This window comes from Saccopteryx leptura, chromosome 2, assembly GCF_036850995.1.
Source record: "Saccopteryx leptura isolate mSacLep1 chromosome 2, mSacLep1_pri_phased_curated, whole genome shotgun sequence".
NCBI classification, from domain to species: Eukaryota; Metazoa; Chordata; class Mammalia; order Chiroptera; family Emballonuridae; genus Saccopteryx; species Saccopteryx leptura.
In genome coordinates, this window is record NC_089504.1 from 384,528,709 (window position 1) to 384,549,098 (window position 20,390).

Here is a 20,390-nt window from a genome sequence, read left to right on the forward strand (position 1 = left end):
CCCATGGAATTAGAAGGTATTGAAAGTCTGGATTTGGGAAACACATCCAGGGACCCAAGAGCCCCTCACATGCAGGAAAGAGACAGAGGAGCGCGCCCTGTGGGTCCTGCGGGACACTGACTGACTCAGACTGGTTTCTTGTGTGCGGTGCTTTTATCTCTGAGAAAACACATGGCTGCGAGCTGACCACGCCTCCTCATATCTGCTCTCCCCCAGATTCCAGGGCACCATCACCCAGGGAGCATGCAGATATCCTACCTCGACCCTATCCTCCCTGAGGGATGAAAGAGAAGTTTTGTTGATTTGATGAGGATTCTTCTTGCTCGTATGTGGAGGAATTTGTGCAACTATAATCTATAAACATTAAACATTAGTGAGATTTTTTTTTTGTGTGTGTGTAATTTTCCAATATTTTTAGTTGTGGCTTTTGCCAAATAAATCTCTATGTCACCATTCCTGTAACAAAGAGCATAGTGTTACTACCCTCAAAATCCTCATTTCTGGAGTTGGCCATTAAAAGTTTCACCTGCTTCACATACCAACATCTACCTCCCAGAACCAAAGTGGATTACAAACTAATTTTATGAACTATCATCTAGAAAAACCAACTTGGGACTAAACTAAGAAGACTCTTCAACCAAGGAACACTGAAGAAGCCACACCAAGACTGGTAGGAAAAGCGAAAATGCAGAAACGCGGAGAGGGCTGCCCAGCTCCCTAGAGTGAACGGCAGCTGGGAGAGACTCGCGTGGCAGGAAGTGAGTTTAGCAGAGGGGAAAGGGTCCTGAGCCCCAGGAACAAAGCACCAGCCTGCAGCCCCAGAGCCCAGAAGAGGCGTAAGGACAGTATTTAGCTGGAAACAAGTCAGGATACTGTTTGTGAGAAAGAGTCTGATTTCTCAGACCCAGGATCCTTCTTAAAGGGACCGCGCAGAACATCTCTCTCACAAACACTCACCCAAGGCTCCTGGGGACAGAGAGAGGAGAGGACCAGAGTAACAGGAAGAGAATGTAATCTAGGAGGCACAGGGAGAAACATTTTGGGAGATAGCCACCCTAACCCCTGGGACGAGTCACTCCCCAAAGCTGAAGTGAATATTTCCCCTGGAAACAGCAATACCAGCAAAGGGAAGCAGGAGAGCAGCCAAACAAGCTCCCCCACAGCATTCAGAGCAGAGTCACGTAGAAGGAGGGAGCTTTTGGGTCTAGAGTAGTGAGTCTTAGGGTCCGAGCTGCAACACCTCCACACACGCAGCTGAGGGCGAGCCGGAGGGCGGGCTGCAGCGGGAGACAAAAGCGCAGTTCTGTTGGAAGAGGCAGAAGCCAGCTGGCTACCACTGGGCTCAGGTGTGAGCTCAATCTTGCCTGGCTGGGGAGAAGGGGGCGTGCAAAAGTGGTCAAGCTCAGCTGCCGGCAGCCTGTAATCCAGCCTGCAGGAGAAGGGCGGGAACCCCGGAAAGGGTGGAGACCAGCCCCTGAGCAAGGACAGAGGAGCACAGCCTTGCCCCACCCGTGCAACCCAGGCTTGCGGTCTGACTTGGTAGCTGGCTCCTCCTGCGGGGGTGGAGCCAAAAGCCCAGAAGAGGCGGAGTTCCGCTACTGAGCTGAGCTTGGGAATGCAGTCCTGCCCGGCGGTAGAGCCAAGGCTAGCAGCCGTTTCTCAAGCGGGCTCCTCCTGCAAGGGCAAGGCGAAAGCCGGGAAACAGGTGGAGACCCGCAGCTGAGCAAAGGTGCTTGCCAGTGCCCTCAGAACCGAGCATAACGTCACACACGGGGGCGGGGAAAAGGCCAAGGCCACCAATGCTTGTGCACACGAGCACGTGATCACACCCATTCCCATGAAGAGAAAATGCAGAGGCAGAGAAATACAACACAAATAAACCAAGAGAAATTCCCAGAAAATGACCTAAGTGAATCAGATATAACCAAATTACCAGATACAAAGTTTAAAATAATGATTGTTAGGATGCTCAAAGATATTAGAACAACCATAGATGGCCATTACAAAAACCTAAATAAAAAGATAACAAACATAAAAAAGGACATTAAAATAATAAGAAAGAGTCAGTCAGAAATGACAAATACAATATCTGAAATAAAGAATACAATGGAAGGAATTAAAAGCAGGATGGATGAAGCACAGAATCGAATCAGTGAGTTACAGGACATGATAAATAAAGGCACAGAAGCAGAGCAGAAAAAAGAAAAGAGACTCAAAAAGTCTAAGGGAACTCTTGCCCTGGCCGGTTGGCTCAGCGGTAGAGCATCGGCCTAGAGTGCAGAGGACCCGGGTTCAATTCCCAGCCAGGGCACACAGGAGAAGTGCCTATTTGCTTCTCCACCCCTTCGCCGCGCTTTCCTCTCTGTCTCTCTCTTCCCCTCCCACAGCCAAGGCTCCATTGGAGCAAAGATGGCCCGGGCGCTGGGGATGGCTCTGTGGCCTCTGCCTCAGGCACTAGAGTGGCTCTGGTTGCAACATGGCAACGCCCAGGATGGGCAGAGCATCGCCCCCTGGTGGGCAGAGCGTCACTCCTGGTGGGCGTGTTGGGTGGATCCCGGTCGGGCGCATGCGGGAGTCTGTCTGACTGTCTCTCCCTGTTTCCAGCTTCAGAAAAACGAAAAAAAAAAAAAAAAAGAAACTCTAAGAGAGCTCTGTGACAACATGAAGAGAAATAACATCCGCATGATAGGGGTTCCTGAAGAAGAAGAGAAAGAACAAGGGATAGAGACTTTGTTCAAACATATTATAGTGGAAAACTTCCCCCAATTAAGGCAGGAAAACATTTCACATGCTCAGGAAGCACAGAGAACTCCATTAAGGAGAAACCCAAAGAATCCAACACCAAGACACATCATAATTAAAATACCAAAGTTAAATGATAAAGAGAAAATATTAAAAGCTGCTATAGAAAAAAAGACTATCACCTACAAAGGAGCTCCCATAAGGATGACTTCTTACTTCTCAACAGAAACACTTGAGGCCAGAAGGGAATGGCAAGAAATATTCAAAATAATGCAGAACAAGAACCTACAACCAAGACTACTTTATCCAGCAAGGCTATCATTTAAAATTGAAGGAAAAATAAAAAGCTTTACAGACAAAAAAAACAAAAAACCTCAAGGAATTCACTGCACCAAACCAAGGCTGCAAGAAATGCTAAGGGACCTGTAGTAAACAGATCAAAGGAAAAAAAGAATATAGCAAAAGAGGAATACAGTTTTAAAGAAAAAAATGGCAATAAACAATTACATATCAGTAATAACCTTAAACGTTAATGGATTAACTGATCCGATGAAGAGACATAGGGTAGCTACATGGATAAGAAAACAGGACCCATACATATGTCTTCAGGAGACACACCTTAAATCAAAAGAAGCACACAGACTGAAGATAAAAGGATGGAAAAAAATATTTCATGCAAATGGAAATGAAAAAAAAGTTGGGGTAGCAATACTTATATCAGACAAAATGGACTTTAAAACAAAGACCATAGTTAGAGATAAAGAAGGTCACTATATAATGATAAAGGGAACAATCCATACGGAAGTTATAACCATTATAAATATCTATGCACCTGATATAGGAGCACCTAAATATATAAAGCAGACTTTGATGGACTTAAAGGGCGAGATCAACAGCAATACTATAATAGTAGGGGATTTCAATACCCTATTAACATCATTAGATAGATCCTCAAGAAAGAAAATTAACAAAGAAACAGCAGACTTAAAGGACATATTAGATCAACTCGATTTAATAGATATTTTCAGAACCTTTCACCCTAAAACAGCAGAATATACGTTCTTTTCAAGTGCTCATGGTACATTCTGTAGAATAGACCACAGGTTAGGGCACAAAAGCTGTCTCAACAAATTTAAGAAGATAGAAATCATATCGAGCACTTTCTCTGATCACAATGGCATTAAATTGGAAATCAACCACAATACAAAAATTGAAAAACATTCAAACACTTGGAAACTAAATAGCACGTTATTAAATAATGAATGGGTTAACATTGAGATCAAAGAAGAAATTTAAAAATTTCTAGAAACAAATGATAATGAGCATACATCAACTCAAAATTTATGGGACACAGCAAAAGCAGTCCTGAGAGGGAAGTTTATAGCATTACAGGCATACTTCAAGAAGCTAGAAAAAGCTCAAATAAACAACTTAACCCTGCATCTAAAAGAACTAGAAAAAGAACATCAAGTAAAGCCCAGAGCTAGTAGAAGGAAGGAAATAATAAAGATCAGAGCAGAAATAAATGACATAGAGGCTAAAGAAACAATACAGAGGATCAATGAAACCAGGAGCTGGTTCTTTGAAAAGATAAACAAGATTGATGAACCTTTAATGAGACTCACCAAGAAAAAAAAAGAGAGGACTCAAATAAATAAAATTAGAAACGAGAGTGGAGAAATAACAACTGACACAACAGAAATACAAAATATTGTAAGAAAATACTATGAAGAACTGTATACCAAAAAACTAGACAACCTAGATGAAATAAACAAATTCCTTTAATCTTATTATTTTCCAAAAATAAATCTGGAAGAATCAGAAAACCTAAACAGACCAATTACAACAAATGAGATTGAAACAGCTATCAAAAAACTCCCTAAAAAGAAAAGTCCTGGGCCTGATGGCTTCACAAGTGAATTCTATCAAATATTCAAAGAAGAACTAACTCCTATCCTTCTCAAGCTATTCAAAAAATTCAAGAGGAAGGAAGACTTCCAAACTCCTTTTATGAGGGGAGCATAATTCTGATTCCAAAACCAGGCAAAGACAACACAAAAAAAGAAAATTATACTCCAATATTCCTGATGAACTTAGATGCAAAAATCCTCAACAAAATATTAGCAAACCGAATCCAGAAATATATGAAAAAAATCATACATCATGATCAAGTGGGATTTATTCTTGGGAGGCAAAGCTGGTACAGTATTCACAAATCAATCAATGCGAGTCATCACATAAACAAAAAAAGAAGAAAAACCACATGATAATTTCAATAGATGCAGAAAAAGCATTTGATAAAGTCCAGCACCCATTCATGATAAAAACTCTCAGCAAAGTGGGAATACAGGGATAATACCTCAACATGATAAAGGCCATCTATGACAAACCCAAAGCCAACATCATACTCAATGGGCAAAAATTAAAAGCAATCCCCTTAAGATCAGGAACAAGGCAGGGGTGCCCCCTTTCACCACTCTTATTCAACATAGTCCTGGAAGTCCTAGCCACAGCAATCAGACAAGAAAAAGAAATAAAAGGCATTCTAGTTGGAAAAGAAGAAGTAAAACTATCATTATTTGCAGATGATATGATATTGTATATAGAAAACCCTAAAGTCTCAGTCAAAAAACTACTAGACTTGATAAATGAATTCGGCAAGGTGGCAGGATATAAAATCAATACTCAGAAATCAGAGGCATTTTTATACACTAATAATGAACTGTTAGAAAGAGAAATCAAGGAATAAATCCCCTTTACCATTGCAAACAAAAAAATAAAGTACCTAGGAATAAATCTATCCAAGGAGATTAAAGATTTGTACTAGGAAAATTATAAAACACTGATAAAAGAAATCAGGGAAGATACGAATAAGTGGAGGCATATACCGTGCTCATGGTTAGGAAGAATAAGCATCATTAAAATGTCTATATTACCCAAAGCAATTTATAAATTCAATGCAATTCCGATTAAAATACCAATGACTTACTTCAAAGATATAGAACACATATTCTAAAAATTTATATGGAACCAAAAGAGAACACGAATAGCCTCAGCAATCTTGAAAAGGAAGAATGAAGTGAGAGGTATCACACTTCCGGATATCAAGTTATATTATAAGGCCATTGTACTCAAAACAGCATGATACTGGCATAAGAACAGGCACATAGATCAATGGAACAGAACAGAGAACCCAGAAATAAACCCACAGGTCTATGGACAACTGATATTTGACAAAGGAGGTAAGGAAATACAATGAAGTAAAGACAGCCTCTTCAACAAATGGTGTTGGGAAAATTGGACAGCTACCTGCAAAAAAATGAAACTAGACCACCAACTTACACCACTCACAAAAATAAACTCAAAATGGATAAAAGATTTAAATGTAAGCCGTGAAACCATAAGCATCTTAGAAGAAAACTTAGGCAGTAAGCTCTCTGACATCTCTCGCAGCAATATATTTGCTGGTTTGTCTCCACAGGCAAGTGAAATAAAAGACAGGTTAAACAAATGGGACTTTATCAAACTAAAAAGCTTCAGCACAGCTAAAGACAATAAGAATAAAATAAAAAGACAAACTACACAATGGGAGAAGATATTTGACATTGCGTCTGATAAGGGGTTAATAACCAAAATTTATAAAGAACTTGTAAAACTTAATACCAGGAAGACAAACAATCCAATCCAAAAATGGGCAAAAGAAATGAATAGACACTTCTCCAAAGAGGACACACAGATGGCCAACAGGCATATGAAAAAATGTTCAACATCACTCATCATTAGAGAAATGCAAATTAAAACCACAATGAGATATCACCTCACACCAGTCAGAATGGCGCTCATCAATAAAACAACACAGAATAAGTGCTGGCGAGGATGTGGAGAAAAGGGAACCCTCCTGCACTGCTGGTGGGGATGCAGACTAGTGCAGCCACTGTGGAAAACAGTATGGAGATACCTCAAGAAATTAAAAATCGAACTGCCTTTTGACCCAGCTATACCACTGTTAGGAATATACCCCAACAACACCATAGCACTGTTTGAAAAGAAGAAACGCACCCCCATGTTTATAGCAGCATTGTTCACAATAGCAAAGATCTGGAAACAGCCCAGGTGTCCATCAGAGGACGAGTGGATTAAAAAGCTTTGGTACATATATACTATGGAATACTACTCAACCATAAGAAATGATGACATAGGATCTTTTACAACAACATGGATGGGCCTTGATAACATTATACTGAGTGAAAGAAGTAAATCAGAAAAAACTAAGAGCTATATGATTCCATACATAGGTGGGACATAAAGATGAGACTCAGAGACATGGACAACAGTGTTGGGGTTACAGGGTGGGGGTAGGAGAGGGAGGGGGTTGAGGGAGGGGAGGGGAGGGGCACAAAGATCATGGCTTTTCAGCATTTGCCATATTCCCCCCTTAATCTATAGACAGACAGCAAATATTTACTTATGGTGTTTCCACTATAAAGACTGCTGTCTTAGGGGCAAATGCTGATGAACTATTTCAGCAGTTCCTCCTTCTTCAAAGACTTATATGTCAACATAGAGCTCCATGTTTCATAGGACATTCTCAAGCTCACTCCATGCTCCCTGGAGCTATTAGCACAAGGGAATGCCCCCTCCCTTTTTTTTTCTCTTTTCTTTTTTTTTTGTTGTATTTTTTCTTTTATTTATTTATTTTTTGTATTTTTCTGAAGATGGAAATGGGGAGGCAGTCAGACAGACTCCCGCATGCACCTGACCGGGATCTGCCAGGCATGCCTACCAGGGGGGAATGCTCTGCCCATCTAGGGTGTTGCTCTGTTGCAACCAGAGCCATTCTAGCACCTGAGGCAGAGGCCATGGGGCCATCCTTAGTGCCTGGGGTGGCTTTGCTCTGCTGGAGCCTTGGCTGCGGGAGGGGAAGAGAGAGATAGAGAGGAAGGAGAGGGGGAGGGGTGGAGAAGTAGATGGGCGCTTCTTCTGTGTGCTCTGGCTGGTAATCGAACCCGGGAATCCTGCACACCAGGCCAATGCTCTATCACTGAGCCAACCGGCCAGGTCCTAGGAATGCCCTCGTTGATCAAGCTACCCAAAAGAAAATTATATGGAGCAACCATGACAGACCGAGCAAGTCAGTCTCATACTATTCATCACCAGAACGCTGCAGCCCGGTGTAAACAGTTTCAACTTTCTCAGGAAGCAGCACGGCAGATTGGGAAATCCTGTCCAAGGGGGCCTATACTGCCCCTTCATTTGGAGTTAACCCTCAAGGACCCCTACCAGGACAACTTTGGCAGATGGATGTTACTCATATACCTTCATTTGGCAAACAGTTGTATGTCCACATTACAGTGGATACATATTCCAGATCTATAGTAACCTCTGTCAGAACAGGAGAGGCTGCTAAGCATGTTATAGCTCATTGTCTGTATGCATTGTTCTATTATTGGATTTCCTATACTGGCTAAACTGAAAATGCTCCTGCATATGAAGCAAAAGCATTTACTGTATTTTGTCATGCTTACAATCTTTAAAGTTAAGGTATTATTGAAGTGTACTCAGCAAACATTTTAAGGTCAATTAAAAAAAAATTGAAAAGGGGGTAGTCATATCCTGGAACTCCTATGGGTCTACCATATCATGCTTCTTACTTAAAAAAAAAAAAAATTACATTTCCTTTGAATGCTGATGAACAGGAGACACCAAATCTTTTTCGCTTGCAAACTACTACCTTCTTTATTAGATCCAGCTAATAACACTGTTTTGTCTTTTTCCAAATAGCTCCAGATATATGGAAAAGATTTATATAGGCGGATGGGGATCCTCAAACCCCTCAGCGAGATCTTCTGAGAATGGCTTTTAAGATACCTAGAGGCAGAAAAAGCCCAATAGAGATCAGGGGAACTACCAGCTTTTAGGATACACCCTTAAAGGCTCCAACACCCCAAAGGGGTCTCATAGGATGCCATCTGGGTCCTGCTTCAATAGTGGAAAGGAAGGTCATTGAGCTAAAGCCTGCCAGACTTACATGCCTCTGATGTGAGGAAACAGGGACCCTGGAAGGTAGGCTTCCCCCTCGCTCCTCTAAGGGAGGGTTCAGTCTCTTCCAGCCCTGCTCCAGCCATCTATGACCTAACCTTGCCCAGAATGCTGGGGTTTGCCACTGAAGGCTGAAGGTGCCCAGGGCCGTCAGCCCCATCTACGACACTGTGGACGAGCCTAGGGTATTTCTTCCAAGAAGCAGGTAAACTGATCTCATTTGCACAAGGGCCACTTAACTATGTTTTGCCTGAATAGTCAGGTTTTTTATTCTTCCCTCAAAGATCTCTGTTGTAGGTGTTGATAGTCCTATTTTCTGCTGCTTTGCTTAATATATAGTGTTTCCTTTATCCCTCCTACCTCAACGCCCCACTCATATTTCAGGCTGGGACCTACTCCTAATTTAGAGCTCTCTTTCCCCCTTTTGCCAACTTCTATTATGAATCTACCTTTGCCACCCAGCTTAGTGTATCCCAATGTTCTCTTTACCATGCCACAGTTGCAGAGCTCCAGGGAAAAGCAACCTGGTCTCATCTCTCCAGGCAGAGGAGAACAGAAGCTCCATATCCAAGCATGCTGCAAATGGCTTTTCCATTCTACTTGAATCATTATCAGCTAGAAGCAGCAGTCACTGGGACTTGGACATGAGCTGCAAAGTATAGAAAGGTGACAACAATTCCAGTGCCATGAGGACTTTTGCTGGATGTAGACTTTTCCTGGACTCCTGCTCCCTGTGACAGCTCCTAACAGACTGAAGTGTGGTTGGGTTGCATTTTTCAGGAATTTGGCATGGTGATGGGGCCAACTTGGACTTGGTGAACATGTTAAGGACACTTTATGGATTCTTGCTGTATTGGCCAAGAGTTTGCTTAAAGGCTTTTAATCACTGTAAAAAAAAATAGAAGACTGGATAAAGAAGATGGGGCACATATAAAGCATGGTATACTATTCAGCTAGAAGAAATGATGACATCGGATCACTTACAGCAGAATGGTGGAATCTTGATAACATTATGCGGAGTGAAATAAGTGAATCAGAAAAAAAAAACAAGAACTGCAGGATTCCATACATTGGTGGGACATAAAAATGAGACTAAGAGACATGGACAGGAGTGGGGTGGTTACGGGGGGTGGAGGGAGGGGAGGAGGGAGAGGAGGAGGGGGAGGGGTACAAAGAAAACTGGATAGAGGGTGACGGAGGACGATCTCTCTTTGGGTGATGGGTATGCAACAGAACTAAATGACAAGATAACCTGGAAATGTTTTCTTTGAATATATGTACCCTGATTTATTGATGTCACCCCACTAAAATAAAAATGTATTTATATAAAAAAATCCTCATTTCTTCCCTCTGCATTGCTCCTTCCATCCCCAGACCTCCCGGCAACCACTGACCTTTTTGTTGTCTGTATGATTTGCCTTTCCAGAATGTCATATTGTTGGAGTTATACAGCAATTGTATTTTTCTTCTTTAAGATTGGATTCTGTCATTTAGCAACATGTATTTAAAAGCCTCATGTTTTTTGTGTCTTGATAGCACATTTATTTTTTATTTATTTATTTATTTTTGTATTTTTCTGAAGCTGGAAACGAGGAGAGATAGTCAGACAGACTCCTGCATGCGCCTGACCGGGATCCACCCGGCACGCCCACCAGGGGCGAGGCTCTGCCCACCAGGGGGTGATGCTCTGCCCCTCCTGGGGGTCACTCTGCCACGACCAGAGCCACTCTAGCGCCTGGGGCAGAGGCCAAGGAGCCATCCCCAGCGCCCGGGCCATCTTTGCTCCAATGGAGCCTTGGCTGCAGGAGGGGAAGAGAGAGACAGAGAGGAAGGAGGGGGAGGTGGAGAAGCAAATGGGCGATAGCACATTTATTTTTAATCACCAAATCTTATCCCATTGTGGGATTTACCATAGTTTGTCTCTCCATTTGGACATTAGAGAGTATTTTCCTTGCTTGAAGAAACAACAATTATGAATAAAGCTGCTAGTAATATTTATATGCAGGTTCTTGAGTGGACACATTTTTCCAACTCATTTGGATAAAGACCTAATATAATATGATTGTTGCATCTATGTTATGAGTACGCTTAGCTTTTGAAGAAGTCGGCCATGCTGTCTTCCAAAGTAGCCGACAACATGTTGTCTTCCCACCAGCCTTGAATGATGGTCACTCAAAGGCCAGTCTATCTCTATCAATAGTTTAGTCCATGTGTTTCACAGAGTCTCTCCACCCTGGCAGGTGAAAACCCGGGCATCCTCCAAAGTCTTTATAATAGGTTATGATCAGATCTAGTTCTTTACTTGACATCCCTAATCAATCTAACCCACACAGATCTGTTATTTTCTTAGCCTGGACAGTGGCTATCTGATGGTGCAAACTTTTTAAGGAGGAAACTTTAATCCCACAGGCTGTGAGTCACTGAAGACATCATACACTAACCTAAATATCTACCCTCCATATTTCTAGCCCAATTCAGATCTTGTCTTTTAATGACTTTCTCATTGTTTATAAAAGATGACCATTTAATTTATAATTGTAATTTACAAATTATAATATGTATATGATATCATCTACGTCATCTTTCTCAGAAGATAAATTATCTTACCATTTGGGAGTTAAATTCCTGGCACACCATTATGAAGACATACCACAGTCTAGGATGAAAATCTGGTCCCCTTTTCTGGACCTTGTCTCTGGGGTAAGGAACAAAAAGACTCTACAAGGTCTATCATACTCCTCATGACATCCTTGGCTGAGAAAAATGATCAGTGTTGTCTTCCATTAGAAGTCAGCACTGTGTTAACTCTAACTGCCTCCCTTGTCCAGGTAAATGACTGGGTTGCAGGGAAGTTCCCCTCCTGAGGAGGACACTAACACCACCAGGCCACATAAGACAGTGTCTCAACATGGTGACAGTTCTTTTGCAGTGTTTGTACCAGAGCTGGCTAAGAGACAGATAGCACCAAGAGCAGAGCACAGATTTTTGTGTGTATGTGTGGCGGGATTTAGGGAAGATGACAGCCTGAGTCAAGATGGCAGGTTAACTTCAAGATGGAGTCAGCCTTGTCAGCACATCCAGGATTCATTTTACTTATAATAGAGATGCTGGGAAGAATAGGAAAATTCATATTGACCAATACTAGACATCTTCATAGAATTGAATCTTAATGTTTTATTCCAGTAATTGGATTGATGAAAGATTGTGTGGCGTGACCTTTGGTGGTGCAGTGGATAAAGCATCGACCTGGAACACTGAGGTTGCTGGTTCAAAACCTTGGGTTGCCCGGCCAAGGAACATATGGGAGTTGATGCTTCCTGCTCCTCCCCCCCTTCTCTCTCTTTCTCTCTCTTTCTCCTCTCTGTCTCTCTTCTCTAAAATGAATAAATAAAAATAATTTAAACAAAAAGATTGTGTGTATTTGATTCAGCAGAGGTTATTTATATGTATATATAGACACAAAATGTCAGGTAAATATGATTAATTTTTTCATTTTTTTTTTTTTTTAGAGAAGATGAAAATGAAATATAGCACACGACCGTGGCTAGAGTGTGAGACGTTTTACCTGAGCACTGCTCCCTTGTATTGCACATACTGAGGCCTTGGACTTCTATCATCAGAAGAGGGAATAGAGTGTACTTTTATTTTAGTGCATGTGTTTTCAAACATTCTGTAATAGTTTTCTGTTTACAGAAAACTTAAAAAGTTAGTACAGAAACCTTTTACATAACTTCCACCACATCTTTCTAACATTAAAATCTTGCAGTACATGGTCATATTTAAAAACAGAAAACGTAACTTTGGCAAAATAATATTAAGTAAGTTGCAGGTTTTATTCAGATTTCATAAAACTTCCCAATATTTCCATTTTTCATTTCTAGAACCAATCCAAGATTCCAATAATGAAGTGAATGTTACAGAAAATATTCATGCACTCAAAAACATAACCATATTCTTAACATAATGCTTGTTTTTTCTAAATTTATTTTGTGTTACTTCAAAATAAAAATTGTTAAATATAGTTTTTAGATTTTATTTTTAGATTTTTAAAAAAATTATTTGTTTTAGAGGCGACAGAGAGAGAGAGGGTGATGAGAGAAGGGTAGAGGAGCAGGAAGCATCAACTCCCATATGCGCCTTGACCAGGCAAGCCCAGGGTTTTGAACCGGTGACCTCAGCGTTCCAGGTTGACACTTTATCCACTGTGCCACCACAGGTCAGGTTCAATATAGTTTTTAAATATATATGAAAAAGATAAATAAATCAGAAATTTTACATATTTTTCTGCCCCTCACAGCTCAGTGTGGCCGCCTTAGGGGACGCTCAGGTAGTGACACCACCTCCAGCCCAGCCCCCTGTTCCGGCACCAGGAGTGTCAGCTGAGGGGTGGTAAGATTACTTCTGGAAGCCACTTTTAAGTACATACCTGCTAACAGCATAAGTATTTATATCAGCCATCACATAGATCCTCAGAGAACGTATGTTTGTGGACATTCCTCTCAACTTGTGGTTTGAAATCAACTCAGAGTTTTCAGTGACAGCCTAAGATTTTAAGTCTGTTTCTGTGTGGTCCTGGGTATTTGAATGAAATTTTGGGAAAGAGTGTGTCCTGAATTTAGCATAATTGGATTTTAAACAGATATTCTCAGGAATCTTTATTATATGCGGCTTAAGTGTCTGTCGCTGATAGCTTATTGGTTGCTTACGTAACTGTACTAGCCAATGGGGTGAAGTTGCCACGGCTGAATGCAAATTGAGCGTGTCAGGGGGAAGGTGAACATTTGTTTGCATTGGCAATCATCTGTTTTACATAAAAACTACAGTCTTAACGTAATTTCTTTTAAGAATACCTCCTAGAAAATACAGCACTGAAGAGGAGAGAAAAGGAGCTAAAGCTGCACAAAAACGGCTTTCTCGACAAAAAGAAACTGACAGGTTGTTAAAAGAAATCATGAAAAATGATTATCCATTTGGAGGAAAAGTTTTACTTCTTGGAGGTGACTTTAGACAATGTCTATCAGTATTGCCTCATGCTCCACAAGCCGCAATAATACAAAATAGCATAAAATTTGCAAAATCATGGGATTTATTTAAGAAACTCCCACTGACAATGAACATGAGGTCAAATGACCCCGAATATAGTGAGTGGCTTTTAAAACTTGGAAATGGAACTCTTTCTGATGATAATGGATTGAGTGAAGACATTGTGGAGATTCCTTTGTCAATGATATGTAAAGATAGTTTAGTGGATTGGGTTTTTGGTAATAAAACCCAGCCTAGAAACATCAGTGAAATTAGTGAAAGGGCAATATTGTGTCCTAAAAATTCTGATGTAGGCAAACTAAATGATGATGTCTTAAATATCATAGAAGGGAATGACACGACATATTTAAGTGTTGATTCCGTTGTAGCTGATAATAAAGCGAGTGCCAACAACTTTCCAACGGAATTTTTAAATAGTCTGTCACCTTCTGGCATGCCACCTCACAATTGAGGTTAAAGATTGGAGCAATTATTATGCTGTTAAGAAATCTTAGCATCAGAAGGGGTCTTTGCAATGGTACAAAACTAGAGGTTCTCCAATTGAAAAATAATGTCGTAATAGCTAAGTCTTTGACTGGTTCCTCTAAAGGTGAAATACATGTCATTCCAAGAATTGATTTGGCTCCATCTCAAACAGGGTTGTTGTTTCAAATGAGACGTAGACAATTTCCTGTAAAACTTGCCTTTGCTATGACATCAATAAGTCTCAGGGCCAAACGCTTAAGCATGTTGGCATTTTTTTACCTGAGCCTGCATTTGGACACGGTCAACTTTATGTTGCCTGTTCAAGAGTTCATGAAAGAACGGACCTAAAATTAAAAATAATTGATGGTCCTCTGCAAGGCGAGCTTAAAAATGATGGAAAGATCTACACAAGAAATGTTGTGTACAAAGAGATCTTTGACATGTGAATTAACATTTTATTATTTAAATCACCTTTATTTATTGAGTTAGCGGTGGCTCTTAAGAAATGTACTACCAGTGGTTTCCTTCATTGCACTCTACTTAAAGCAATTAAGCAAGTAGAAGGGGGAAACCCCATGGGGCACTAAGCAAACGGGTGTCCTCGCTGCCTGCCCTGGGTAATTCAGTTTGAATTAGCAAACACCTTTGCACAAATCATTTTAATTACAATTTCTAATATCTATAACAGCGATCATTTTGTATGACTACCGGGCTTTCTAGTAGTTTTATATTCATAGAAGTAGAGGTAGTTCTGCCTAACCAGGCAGTGGCACAGTGGAGAGAGCATCAGCCTGGGATGCTGAGGACCCAGGTTTGAAAACCCAAGGTTCCGGTAACACTGCCATTTCAATGCTAATGAAATATCTGTGTGTCTGCAGGGTCAGATCAGTGAGCAAGAGCATGTCTGTTACTGCTCTTTGAATAAGGAGAGTCTTACAGGCAGCAGACGGATCTCTGAGAATCATGTTGGTTAAAATATTTCTAATGTTCATCCCGCCACATCTTGAGTTTACAGAAAGTGGGAGAGAGGGACTGGAGGAGGCACGTGGTGCTGAGCCACAGGACACGACAGTGGGGTCAGCCCGTGCTGTGCTGGCCATTTCCACCTTCTTCTCGTTCTTCTGTCACTGAGCTGAGCCGTTCTGTGCACATGAGGAGGTTTTGGTTGCACTTCCCTGTGGGTTTACATCACTGTGTAAACACCACTACCCATGTACAGATTACAGTGATAGTCGGCCTCGTCCTCAGGCTGGGCCCCCGTGATGGTGAGTGCGGCTTTGTTCCCAGAGATGGATCCAGAGAACCGATCAGGGACCCCCGAAGGCCTGCTGTTTGTATTGTAGATGAGCATGCGGGGAGGCTTCCCTGGAGTCTGCTGGTACCAGCTGGGGTAATTACTAGTAGTGACTGACCCAGAGCTGCGGCCACAGGTGAGTGTGACTGTCCCTCCTGGAGACACTGACAGTGATGGCTCCTGGGTCACCACAGTCTGAGACACCACACCTAAAACCAACAGGAAAAAACAGATGTTATGACAAACAAAAGTCATCTGTGACCCGGCTTCTATGTGTCCCCTAAGGATGCAGAGTCCCTTCCCCTGACCTGAGCTGTAAGCCAGGAGCTGGAGAATAAGAATCGTCCAGGCCATGGTGGGGACACAGAGGATGTGGCCTCCTCACCTCCTGCACTGCAGAGAGGTGTCCTTGGGGCTTTTCATGCCTCCCAGACCCATGAGGAGGAGATGGTGCTTCATGCAAATCAGCTTCCTCTCTCCTCCTGCCCCAGGGTCACCCTGATGTCTCCAGGGGAGATCTTGAAAGAGACCAGTGACTGCACAGTGACTGAGACACTGAAGAGGTGGGTTGAGGTCTTTCACCAAGTCAGCTCCCTGATGGCCTTGGCGACCTCAGTCCTAAATATAATTTGTAGAGGATCGAAGTCTGAAGAATGAGATGTGTGTGTTCTCTCCCTCCTGGTCCCAGTAATGTAGTTCATTTCACATAGAACCCCGTCCCTGAGAACATTTCCTCCTTCCTCAGTGAGATCCATGCCTGTCTTCTTCAGAGAATCTTAGAAATCCCTCCTTCACCCAGGGGTGAGCCCCCTGAGAATTCAGTGTTTGTGTCTGGGGTCAGAAGGAATGGGGTTTCCCCTGACTCTGTCCTGGACCCTGCACCCGTGTTAGTGATCAGGGACCAGGGCTGAGGGTGCTGACACACAGCGGCACTGTCAGGAGAGATGGCAGTTCCTCTTTGTTCTAAGACAGCATCGATCCTGTGGAGTAGATTTAAATTAAATGTAGTTTTGAACAGAAATTGTCACAGTATCACCATGAAATTATGTGATAGTTATTAACATCTGATAAAATAATGGGAATATGTATGTCATTATCAGAAATGAGGACAACACTGTGTGTACACAAGTTAGTATGAACATTATAGAACATTTAAAACTCTCTTTTCAGAAAGACAGAGAGAGAGGAAGGGAGAGAAAGACAGGAAGGGAGTAACAGAGAGATGGAGAGACAGAGAGAAGCAATGACTCATTGACTTCAGCCAGGATTGGACCTGAAACCTTTGCTCAAGCTGACCCAGTGATCCAGTGCTCACTGCAACCTTGGGCTCAAGCCAGTGACCTTGGGATTGTGTCCACAATCCCTCCCTCAAGCCAGCAACCTTGGGATTGTGTCCACAATCCCTCCCTCAAGCCAGCGTCCTTGCATTCAAGCCTGTGACTTCCTAGGTTTTTTTAAATGGTGGCATCAGTGTTCCATAACAGCTCTATTTAGTATGTCACCAGGGGTCAGGCAAAACTCCCTTTCTCACACTCTGCAGTGGAGCAGAGGACTGGGAAGGAAGAATACGGGATTGGAACATGAGGTGATGATCAGGGAATAAAATATCTCCAGTGACTTGAGGGCGATAACACACATGACAGGCGTTCATCAGAGTGTGGAATGAAACTATGACTTATGCTATTTCCTTTGGAATCACTAGCAAATTCTTTATGTGTTAAAACTTGCATGATTCATTGTTTTCATCTTCATGTGTGTTTGAGCCACAACACATAAAATAGAAAAAAAATTATAGTAAATTATTCTCTTATACAAGCATATATCTGGTAGTGTATAGAAATAGAGAAAATTTAATATCAAATCGTGAGAGAAAGACTATTAACGCTCAAGAAAAATAATTAAAAAGCTGAAAATGCAAACTCTCAGTTTCCATAAATCAATATAAAATGCTGAAGAAAATGAGAAGTACAGGCAGTAATAACAGCCGACAGGATGCAGATGAAGGGCTAATGCACTTGGGACACAGTCCACCATGAAGACCCTTGTGCAGCAGGGACCCCTGAGGTCGGCCACTCCTCATACCGTCACAGGCATTCTCCAGGCCCTGTGGTCAATTAATATTTCCTGTGGGGCAGATTTTCGTGAAAATTAGAAGCCAACTAATTCCGGTGGAATTAGGAGTTATTGATAGTCAGGATTTGGGAGAAATGCATTCGGTCTGGGTATAGTCAGAAGGAATTCCCCTCTGATGCAGGAAACAGACAGAGCAGCGCCCCCTGTGGGTCCTGCAGGACACAGCCTGACTCAGAGGAGCTTCCTATGCAGGTGCTTTCATCTCTGAGAGAGCACGTGGCTATGGGCTGACCCCGCCTCCTCACATTTACTCCCCCACAGAAAACAGGGCCACCATCATCCAGGGAGGGTGCACATATCCTATCTTGGCCTAGTCCTTCTTGATATGATATAGATTGTTCTTGCTCATATGTTGAGTCATTTGTACAACTATTCACTATTTTCATAAGTGATATTTCAGGAGGGAGGTAATTTTCTAATAGTTCCTGGTATGTTAAGCTCCTTTAATTTGCTAGAATGAAAACAATAGTTTAGACTACATTACTCTACCACATTCTCTCTCTCTCTCTCTCTCTCTCTCTCTCTCTGGCCTAGACAACAGCATCTGACCCAGGACCCAGGGAGTGGGGTTAAAAGGTAGCAGAACACATGGGATGACTCAGCAACTGGGCCCAGACAGCAGGAGCAAAAGGCATAAAAGGAAGTGCTAATGTCCACCCACGTCCTTTCACGGTCCACTAAAGAAACTCCCTGTGCAGGGAGTGAGGAGGTGAAGGGAGGAACCCGGGCCATGACAGAACCCAGAGCTCTGCTTGCTGAGGCCTAACTGTTGGCATTGAGACAGTTCCTCCTCTGGTGTCTCCTATTGATGAGGGAGACATAGAGATGGAGAGAAAAAGCACTGGAAGTCACATTTTTAAAATCAAATTTATTGTTTCTTCTGTGGTTGTCCATCTATCTTTGGCTGTAGATGAGGAATAAACAGTGACTCCGTGAAAGGAAGATTAGACATGAGGCAAGTGTGTGCGTCTGGGCCTAGTGCTCATGTGGCTATTGGGGACCAGGTGCAAGAAAGTCACACTTCAGTGAGGACACTGCCTGTCCAAGTGTGCAAGAGCCAGTAGAGTATTTTCCATGTCTGCCCAGCCCAGAACCCTAAGCTCTGAGGCACAGTCCACCAGCGCCCCCTGCTGGTCTAAAAACTCATTCTCCAGCCTTTCCCTGTGCTTTTATTATTATTATTTACTACCCATCCTTCCTATAAGGGATTTCTTATTTTTGCATTTGCATCTTTCTGATGTCACTGCACCAGAGAAGTTTATGTCCTGGTTCCTCATCTTTGTCTCTCACTGTGTCAAGCACCACTGTAGTGTAGCCAGCAGTGGTACTCAGCCTTGTCCTCAGCCTGGGCCCCCGAGATCGTCAGGGCAGCTTTGCCCCCGATGATGGAGCCTGAGAACCGGGCGGGGGTCCAGGATGGTTTAATGTTTTTATTATAAATCAGTGTCCTAGGGACTTCGCCAGACTTCTGCTGGAACCAGTATGGATAGTGACCATTGGTGACGGCTCCAGTACTGGAGCCACAGGTTAAGGTGACTGTCCCTCCTGGGGACATGGTCATAGAGGGCTCCTGAGTCACCACAGCCTGAGAACTGCACCTTGAAACAAAAACTGACACACATCAGGAATAAGGAGCACAAGCAGAGGATCCCTCCAAAGGCTGGTTTGTGATGTCTGTATTCACCAGGACAGTGAGAGAGGAGAAGGAAGAAGAGGGTCTAGGCCAGGGATCTCAAACTCACGGCCCGCGGGCCGCATGCGGCCCGCCGAACAATTTTGTGCGGCCTGCAGACTAATCCACGAAGTTCAAAATATTTTGGATAAAATTAAGTAAGCCTAGGGGCCTACTTGTATTTTTCATTTCTCTGGCATCCTAGCTAGATATTAGCTTAGTTAACAGCAGTTGTGATGTGAACTACAGTTTCTGATCGTTTTGTGACACTGAAAAGTGTTGCGTAACAGTTGCCTTTTGTAGGCCTAGTGCAGCCTGCCGAAGGGCTGTGATCTTGCTCTGCGGCCCACATGCTGAGTTGAGTTTGAGACCCCTGGTCTAGGCCATGGTGCAGAAAGCTGAAGGACTCTCTGTCCCTGAGCTGGGGCTGGACTCTCTGATTTCTCTTTATCTTCTACTGAGCTGGCTGTGAAGGGGTGTGTTTGAGGATTTCATTATGCAAATCTGAGCCCATGATGCAATCCCTTCCACTACCCAGGTCCTCAGCCCTGAGAGCAGCTACACTGTCAGGGGGTGAGCCAGGGCTGGCTGTGTTGGATCTACTTTGTGGGAGGAGACTGCTGCTCTAAGATATTATTCAACCCAGTGGGCAACTGTTCGGTGTCCGTTAAATATCATTATTTTCAGTTTCAAGTGTTCTGAGAAGATCCATAGCGCCACCTAGTGGCCCTTGTGTACTGGAGGGTGTGTGAACTCCGATCAGTTATTTAACAAATAACTACTGTACACTAAGTATTTTATTTGGATTTAATAGTCTTTTAATATGTTTTAAATAATATTTTTTCTTTTTTTCAAATTTTTAGACTAAAAAAAGCTTATTTTACCACAAAAATAATTAAAATAATAAATACACAAAATATCTATACACCACAAAATCCCACAATATAGCAAACAATCCGCAATACAAGATTAGATATATACAATTTAAAGATCCGCGATACA

At 42.5% G+C, this 20,390-nt stretch overlaps 1 non-coding gene and 1 gene segment (V, D, J or C); one reads left to right on the top strand and one right to left on the bottom strand.

The window, feature by feature from the left end:
• Nucleotides 1-20,390, bottom strand: part of LOC136392851 (immunoglobulin lambda variable 5-45-like) — a 758,839-nt gene that overhangs the window by 584,255 nt on the left and 154,194 nt on the right.
• TRNAS-AGA (transfer RNA serine (anticodon AGA)) lies at nt 2,236-2,311 on the top strand. The gene has a single exon. It is a non-coding gene; the product is annotated as a tRNA-Ser (tRNA).